Raw genomic sequence first — 9811 nt, 5'->3', positions numbered from 1 at the left:
TCCAGGTGACGTGATATGCAGATTTTCGGTCCGTGATCAATCTTTTCGTTTAAAACTTGTGATAAACTTCATAATATGGCAATGTTATGGGCAGCAATAGAAAATAGATATTATTTACTTTGCTTTCCAATCGAGGGGTGCGATACATCTAAATCTCAATTTTAAATGGTCGAAAAAAAATCACACTACGAAAAATCTTTTTTCATCTCTTGTATCTAAACCGATCTACTCGCATCGCTCTCCACCTTTTTTCAGGAAATCTTCAAAATCATAATCAATCGTGTTTCTATCTACATATTAAGCGCGAGTGCATCTCACAACAGCAAAGCAAATAAAAAATCCTGCATTTTAGATAGAGTCGCCCCCCTTGTTGCCAATCAATAGTTATGAATATAGTCTCGAATAAATGATACTAGAAGTAAAATAATTCGTGGCGTGGCAACGTGACATAAATATAGCCGTCATGGAATGGGTCAATAGATTAAATAAATTGCACCAATCTACTGACAACATTCGATTCAACTCATTTGAAGCTTTGTGTTGTGGAAATTTTTGTTATGGTTTGGTTATACACACAAACAGTTGTCAAACTTTTTCCTGCTGACTAATTTCAAATTCAATGTATAACTAAAAAACAGTGCCTTTCCATTTTTGGCAACACGTGATTGTTTGTTCTTCTATGCTTTCTGTATTGTGTGATTTTACTAGACCATTCTTTGGAGATTAGCGATGCCTGATATTTAATGAAACAATGTCTAGAAACCACAAGCACAAATCTAAAGAAAGATGAGGTTAAATTACCGAAAACGAGAAGTCATTGGTATCACATTCGGCAGGTAGGTATAATATAAAACATTCTCCCACTGTGCATGAACTACGCTTTCTTACATTCATAAGTGGCAGGCAGTTTTGCGCTTCTGTTTCGCGATAGGTACCTGAATTAAAATTATCGCAACGTGTTCCGCGTCGACGACGAAAACGGATTCAATACACACTCAAAATCTCTATTCAGCAAAATACACACCGGCAGTTTTGGTCAAACTCACGGACGACCGCGCGACCATACATACATACATATGATGCTCCAGTCAGTTCAGTTCAGGTACGTTCCCCCAGCAGCAAGCCAAGCAGTAGGGTAGTCAACAACAACAGCATAGAGTCCGCGTTTCAATCGGTAGTGGAGCGACGGCGGATAGAACAACCACTCAGTCAGCAGTAGTGAGAGAACTCGCGAATCGCGTGTCTGTTTTTTCGTTTTAGTGCGCCAGAAATCCTTGCGTTTTCGATTAGTGTGGATGAAATAAGCCATCAACAGGGGCTGTTTCGAAAAACGCAAATTGAACCGAATCAGCACAATATGCTAAGGTCATTTGAATGAGGGGAAAACAAGTGAAACTCTGTCATTTCTTGGAGCAGCGTGCAATTTGAAATTGAAATCCACCAGCGGCAGCCGCGCCACGTTGAACGGTGGAGGTCTATTTTCGAATCGATTGAGTTGAGCCAATTTGGGAGAAAAGCATCAATAGAACGAACAAGGAAGGCAAGTGAAAAGTGTTTTCGTACCTGATAGGACTTTTTTTTACTGATAAGGTCGTGACGCGGAGTGATAAGGTAAAGGTGAAGGCATCCGTGTGTTGTCAGCTGTCGATACTAGAAAAAAAAAAAAACAAATACCTGGCAGTAGTGGGATCGTATTGTTTGATCAGTGTGTGCATAGAAGTTGAGCACTCCGTTGATTGGATGAAATTGTGGCAGCGGTTGTAAAATAATGCCGGTAAGTTTAACCCCATTGATTGGATATGCGGATGAAGCTTATTAGCGAATAAAATTATCAGACCGTGTGCATCAAGTGCAACTCACCCAGCGGATCCATGATTATTGAGCAGGCGATTCACCCTTGGTTGTAGGTATTTAAGCGGGGGTGTGTATTTACAGTCTACACAGCAAAAAAATAATTTTAATATCACATCAAAATGCACTTCAATCGTGTTAAAAATACGATGTAATATTACTTGCCAAAAAGGTCAACATTATCATCAATACAGTGCATGAACTGACATTACGCTGCTTTAACTGCATTGGTTTATTGTTGTGCCCATAAATATTGCATGAGATTTTCGACATGATTGAAGTGCATCCTCTTGGATGTAATATTAAAATTTATTTTTTGCTGTGTAACTCCCACTGACTGGCAGTCACATTATGGATAAAATGCTCCTGCAACCATCTTTTACATAAATAATTGCAAGAAGCTTAAATCCTATAAATAAATATCTTTATCTTTATCTTTCTTTATTAAAGAGACTTTCAGCCATCGGCTGGTTCATCTCTCCTCCAGGAGTTAGAAGGTGACAGCTCTTTCGCAACTCCAAAAGTCCATTTCAAGAACACAAGCATTCACAGCAAAAAAATAATTTTGATATCACATCAAAGTGGATGCACTACAATCATGTCGAAAATTTCATGTAATTTTTATGACCACATAAATAAACGAATGCAGTAAAAGCAGCGTAATGTCAGTTCATGCATTGTATTAATGATAATTTTGTCCTTTTTAGCAAGTAATATTACACCATATTTTCGACATGATTGTAGTGCATCCGCTTTGACGTGATATCAAAATTATTTTTTTGCTGTGTTCCGAAGCTATTTTCGTATACGATAAGCCCCGCTCCAATACATTTCAATGTGGGAATCATTAATAATGTACTGGAACTTTCAATCAAGCGGTAGTATCGATAGTACTAGTACTTGGAAATTAAGTATGAAAATATTATAAAGGACAAAATGGAACGAACTCACCTAATCTGGGCAAGTGAACCTAACAAGCTGGCTTGATTTTAGTCGCTATATTTATAGTCTGGCGAATAGAATTTCGATCGATCAAAAAGCGGAATCAATTCAATATATTGTAGACCAACAACTGATTGGTTGGTCGTGATTTGCTCGATTGGTTCCGCTATTTGACAGCTCAATTGGTTCCCGATATTCTATCCGCCAGACTATACATATAGCGACTATAGGCTTGATGTGTTAGAGGGGAAGTTGCTATTGTAAACGATTCGCTTCACGGGGTAGTCCGGTTTGTGGTAGAGCTGGCACGGAATGTCCCGTCTGATACAATCCGATTATGTTAAAACCAATCCTGAACAACGCAAAATCCAAAAAATCGACGCGAGGAAAATGTTTCGCTTCCAACTACAAGCACAGCACTTTTCGCTGAAGGTATGATGCACATGAAATTGCTTTGTTTGTTAAAATACTACCGAAAATAAAAAAGTTTTAGGCACTCAACCACTGATCATCTAAAAAATCTTTTATTTGAAATTGGGTGTTTCAAGGGCTGGTGGAAAATCGACTTGAGAATGTATGACGAAATTAACTTTTAATTAAAAATAACAATAATAGTGCAAGTTGTCCGATATATTGTTTCTACATAATGACACTATGTATTACAAAAAAAAAAAAAAAATTAGAAAATTTCTAACCGCTATAAATTTCTAGTGCCTCGGATAACGAAACCAGGTTTGAATTATTCCTGATCCAGATTTCAAAAGGCTTAGAGTAAAGTGGGGAAAAATTTCAAAGCGGGAAAAATAGTATTTTGATTATCAAAGCCTGTTTAAAAATTAAAAAAAAACTTACAAAAATTGATATTAATATATCATTGTACATATTGATTGAGGTTGTAAGTCCCAAAAAAGAAGGCAGTCAATTAAAACATTAGGAAAATGCAAAAATATGTGACCTTGGCATACAATGGGGAAAGTGCTTGATTCTCCTACTTTTCCCCCGAATATGGGGTAAGTGGAATCTTCTTCTTCTTCCACGCTTTTTACGCTTCTTTTGCGATCGTTTTGCTGACTTAGTGTTCTAGATGCACTTCTACACTATTAATTGAGAGCTTTCTATGGCAACACCAATGCATGGAATTGTATATTGTGTGGCAAAGCACAATGATTCTCTATGCCCAGCGAGGTCGAAAAAACTTCTAACCCGAAATATTTCCTTGAGCAGACCGGGAATCGACCCCATCGCCTCCGGTTAGGTAATACCATAGAGGTAACTCTAAGACTAGAAGGTCCCGAAGAAACGTGCTCAACTTTTTGGCTCAGCTCTGGTACTATCTTCGGTCCCAAGCTAGTCGATTCACCCCTCGAAACATAGAAAGATCCAATAACCCCTCATTTTATCTGTCAAAATTTCATATCGAATCAAAACAAACATTGCCTAGTACTAGAATTTCGACTAGAATAGGGTACGTTAATCGATTTGCTTGGGACCAATAGGCTAGTCAAGTAGTGAGCCAATTTAAAATCGTTAGTTTCGTATTGATTGTTGGTAATACCATAGAGGTAACTCTAAGACTAGAAGGTCCCGAAATAACGAATTCAACTTTTCGGCTCAGCTCTAGTACTCTCTTCGGTCCCAAGCTAATCGATTCACCCCTCGAAACATAGGAAAAACCAATAACCCCTCATTTTATCTGTCAAACTTTCATAGCGAATCAAAACAAACATTGCGTAGTACTAGAATTTCGACTAGAATGGGGTACGTAAATCGTTTGCTTGGGACCAATAGGCTAGTCAAGTAGTGAGCCAACTTAAAATCGTTAGTTTCGTATTGATTGTTGGTAATACCGTGCCTTCACCGACTAGGCTTGAGGCCCTAACGCGCAGTGGGGTATAGGTCGGTCGTAATTCGATGTTTTTATGTGATCAATTTTCATGTCTTGCTCTAAAGTAGGACAGTATATTCCCTAGGGCACGGTGCAGTGATTTTAGGTATAGAGGGTCGCGGAAGCCGTAGACGAGCTTAAAGATGAATCGTAGTTGTCAGTTCGCTTTCGAAATCACATAATTGTAATGTATCCGGAAATTGAGTTCATAGTCCAAAATCACACCGATACTGAAAGTGGATCGGATGACGCTTCCTTGTGAGGTTACTTCCGATCGATCACAAAATATAAATTACTCACTTATAAAATTTCAAAGTTTGTTTTTATGTGTCCCACACATGATTTTTTGCAATGTGATCAACAAATGATATCTATAAGTCGGACACATACTTAATATGTGTACACTTTAAAGCCATGTGTAACCACACATGCTATTCATTTGACTCATAAATTTTATGTGTGCTTCTGGGTGGATTCTGTTTAGGGGCTGTTCATAAACTACGTAGACCGTTTAGGGGGGGTTGACAATTATCCACGGCCCATACAAGTTTTAAAATTTTTGGATGGGGGTTCAAGAATCCTAAAAACCGTCTACGTAGTTAATGAACAGCCCCTTATGTGTGGTCACATGAAAATCATGTGGAATTTTACATGGAAATCCGTCAATAAAATTGTGTGGAATTCTATTAGTGTAGAGTTGGTTGGAAATACTATCTAACTTGATGCTTTAGTGTGATCATTTTATTAGCTAGAGAAAGGTCTGAAGAGGGTAGGTTGATAGTTACGCTAGACAACGGCAGTATGAAAATTGAAAAGAAGTTGAAAATGAACGAACGGCCATTAATGCGACAGTACAAATCAAACGCACACTTTTAACCTAACTCATACATTAATGGATGAGGAGACAAGAAGCATTTCTGCAGATTTGATCAAGAAGGTAAAGAAGTGACTTGTACTGTCGCATTAATGATCCTTCGCTCATTTTCAACTTCTTTTCAATTTTCATACTGCCATAGTCTAGCGGAACTATCAACCTACCCTCTTCAGACCATTCTCTAGCTAATAAATTAATACAATAAAGCTTCTTGTTAGATACCATGTCCAAGCAACTCTTAAAATCGTTAACTTCACGTATGACGTAACATAAAAGCACTTTGAATGTATAAATTATTTGTGCTGCGTGAAGATATCGGGTGCGGTTATCGTTTGAAACTCGCAAAGGACTTCGACAAGGCGATGGTGGCAACATTGCGCTAGAAGGTGTTAGGAAACGTGCGGGCTTTAACATGCGGGGCATGATCTTCAATAAGTCCAGCCATTTCATCTGCTTCGCTGACGACGTGGACATTGTCGGAAGAACGTTTCTGGTCGTGGCGGAGCAGTACGCCAGGCTGTAACGTGAAGCAGAGAAGTTTGGATTAAAGGTGAATACGTTGAAGACAATGTATCTGTTAGCTGGAGGAACCGAGCGGGATAGGGCTCGCATAGGCAGAAGCGTGACAATCGATGGGGATGAGTTCGAGGTGGTGGATGAATTTGTGTACCTCGGATCATTGGTGACGTCGGATAACAACTGCAGCAGAGAAATTCGTCGGCGTATTATTGCCGGAAGTCGTGCTTACTACGGACTCCACAAGACCCTGAGGTCGGGTAAACTTCACCTCCGTACTAAATGTACCATGTACAAGACGCTGGACGATGCTCGAGGAGGACCTGCAAGCACTGGGTGTTATCGAACGACGAGTGCTTAGGACCGTCTTTGGCGGGGTATGTGAGAACGGTGCATGGAGGCGAAGGATGAACCACGAACTGGCGCAACTCTATGGCAAACCCTGTAGCCAGAAAGTTGCGAAAGCTGGACGGGTACGATGGGCGGGACACGTTTTAGGAATGCCGTACAACAATCCCGCAAAAATGGTGTTTGCCTCGAATCCGGCCGGTACAAGACGAAGAGGAGCACAGCGAGCAAGGTGGATAGACCAAGTGGAGCAGGATCTTGGAAGTGTGGGACGGTCAAGAAATTGGAGACAAGAAGCCACGGACCGAGTGAATTAGCGTAACATTGTGATGCAGGTGCAATCCTGATGGATGTCGGACCAGGATAAGTAAGTAAGTAAGTAAGTAAGTTAGTAAGTAAGTAAGTAAGTAAGTAAGTAAGTAAGTAAGTAAGTAAGTAAGTAAGTAAGTAAGTAAGTAAGTAAGTAAGTAAGTAAGTAATGTATAAATTACTATTTTTCTAATAAAGTTGAAAAAACATGCTAGATTATGGATATGATTATATTAACAGCCATACCACATCGATTCATGTTGATATGGAGACGTGACCAACCAAATTAAATAAAAATAGAAGAGCCCCTTGTTAAATATATTCCAATGCCGGCACCCGATGCTGATTGTTGGTTTAATCCGGAAAGATTGTATTCGGATACGATTTGTAGCCATCGATTGAATCATGTAGAAATTTTGTTTATTTTATAATGGAAGAAAAGGAAAGCCGATCTTCAAAAAAAGAAGCGTTGATCAGAATGGTAAGTAGAATTGGATACTTAAGTGCTAAATTATTGAAATAACATTGAAAAAAGTAAATAATTTAAATGTTATTTCAATAATTTAGCACTTAAATATCCAGTTCTACTTACCATTCTGATCAACGCTTCTTTTGTTAATGATCGGCTTTCCTTGCCTGGATCCCGATTGTCCAAGTAGCTCTACTACTAGTTCTTTTCGCTTGATTCCATCAAATTCACATGGGCAATCCGTTGGCTTCGGTTTTCTTCGACAATTCCAGAGAAGAAACGGTTTCCGTTCGGTTATATTCCTGGTGATCAGGCAAACTGTAAAATGCCGTTTGCGACACAGGCACTTTTCGTACTGCCTTTGTTTTCCCGCTCGTCTGAACCTACCAAACCAGGAGCGATTTCTTCCCAATGGTTTGCAGTGTGTTCAGCTATAGGGAAGATGATCCTCCTGGGGATGGAACAATCTATTATTTTCATTGCTTGAATATGTAAAATTGTTCTAACAACTCACATCAAACAGCAAAATTAATTGATTTAATTCAATCTCCAATGGTAAGATCCTGTAGGATTGCATTCTCAGTTTGATTCTTATGTCAAAAGGGCCGCTTACATGTGCCGGTCTCAGGGACTGAAATTTACACGTCTTTTTCGTAGTGTGTAGTTTTATTTTGAACATTGATATCACAGAATACGTTTGAAATAAACATACTTAATTTTTCTGGCCAGAACAAACTGAGTTTACGATTAAATTTATCTCAAATAATTTTGTTTCGACGTTGGATTTCTAGGGTTATTTCTATTGGGTCTCTATTTTGTTTACCAAATTTATTCCGAAACAAGGTTTGAACATATAGAGGAATTGTCTGCTTCGGCAATACCTTAACCTATTATTGTCAGATGAATACAAATAGTCAATGAATGCTCAAATTTGGCCATTCGGTGCTCTGAAACATGATGAAGTCACATGCATAAAATGAGCGCTCAAGAGCTTTATTTTCCCTTTCGATACTTGGAAAAGGTAGCGACGACGCCGCCATTTATCTGCGGAAATAAAATGATGAAAAGATATATTAAATAAGATGTTGGCCCTAGGTCCAAATACCGGAGCACTAGAGCAAAAACTGGCTCATTTTATTACAACCTTAGAACGATTTTTCTATCATGTTTAAAATAAGCTTGCATATGCTCATTACAGCTAAAATGCTATTTTTCGGATCTATGAAGCTATGAGATATTTTAATGATAATTCTTATTTACAAGATGCAAGAACAGAAGGTAAAGTGTGTGTGTATGACACATAAAACATGTCAATTTTGCTTTCAGAGGGTCACAATAGCGATTCGCTGTAACGATGAGCAACGCGATGAGCGAGTAATCAGCGATCATAAAATCGCTAGTTGTGACCTTCTGAAAGCAAAATTGACAAATTTGATATGTCATATACAAACTTTACCACCTCTTCTTGCATCTTACAAATAAAAATTATCATTATACCATTGTTTCATAATACCGAAAAATAGCATTTTAGCTGTAATGAGCAATTGCAAGCCTGGTTTAAAATTAAGAGATCAGTCTCTGTTTACGGTTGAGGCTAATCGGGATTGTTCAAAGAAGCGGTGATTTTTTCTTACATGTTCAGAGTCACGAAATCATTATGTAAAGGGTGTTACAATCAAAATTTTGTCAAACAACTTGATTAATTTTTGTATTAAGAAAATCATCATATTATGTTCTTTTTTAAGTTCAATTAGTATAAAATACAAAACATATTCAGCTAAGCTTCCAATTGATCAAATTCAAATTGCCAAGCCTTTCGTTTAACTCCTGCTATCAGATTCTGTACAGCCACCTCGTCCACTTTGTTCGCCGCAGAACGCCAGTTTGCCATGCCTTCTTGCTTCCAACAGTTTTTGAGTCTTTCAATATTTTTCGATTGGCTGGAGCTCTGGCTTGTTAAAAGGGTTCTTGTCCTTGTGCGCCACCTGTAAGTTGTTGGTGACATACCTTTTCATGACCTTTTTCGGAGTGTTGGAACACTCTCCAAAAGCGTGCCTATTTGTCAGTCAAAATTGGATTTCTTAGCAACAACAATAAGCAATAACATCGATAATGACCATGCATCAAAACCCTAATCATAACCACTTCAAACTATGGAACAACGAAAAGAAGATTAGGAATCACATAGATGAAGACTAACTCATTGTTTCCTTGTTTCAAGATCATCCTCGGTGGACAAAGTCGAGTCTTATCACTATCAACAAGGCATGAAAAGTAACAAGGACGAATATGGGTTCTTTGGATAACTGAAAAATCCTGTTCCCCTAGTTTGAAGTAGTCAAGACTAGGAATTGGTGGTAGATCTTACATCCCGTAACGTACCACGAAAAAGTGATCTACCCACGTTACGGGGCAACCATAAATTTAGGTTTACCTAAAACACATCGCAAGTCATTAACATACTTAATAAATAAAAGGGACCCTAATACACTTACCTGGGGCACTGTAAGGTTATTCCCAACGGTACTTGAAACATAATAATGAAATTCAAACCATTCATATGCAGTACTCGTAATTCCAAAGCGCTTGATTGATCGTAACAATAAGGGCCTAGATA

At 38.5% G+C, this 9811-nt stretch overlaps 1 protein-coding gene across 1 annotated transcript in view; it reads left to right on the top strand.

The window, feature by feature from the left end:
• Positions 1 to 1216: 1216 nt before the first annotated feature.
• The window catches only part of qtc (quick-to-court), a 106717-nt gene continuing 98122 nt past the window's right edge, over positions 1217 to 9811 (top strand). The window contains exon 1 of the mRNA XM_065232837.1: positions 1217 to 1774. The gene's annotated coding sequence lies outside the window, so the exon portion shown is untranslated. The remainder of the gene's footprint in view (positions 1775 to 9811) is intronic.

Source organism: Ochlerotatus camptorhynchus, unplaced genomic scaffold (assembly GCF_037179485.1).
Source record: "Ochlerotatus camptorhynchus isolate MF236.1 unplaced genomic scaffold, CSIRO-AGI_Acam_v1.1 ptg000036l, whole genome shotgun sequence".
NCBI lineage: Eukaryota > Metazoa > Arthropoda > Insecta > Diptera > Culicidae > Ochlerotatus > Ochlerotatus camptorhynchus.
This window is presented reverse-complemented; position numbering and strand designations above follow the sequence as displayed.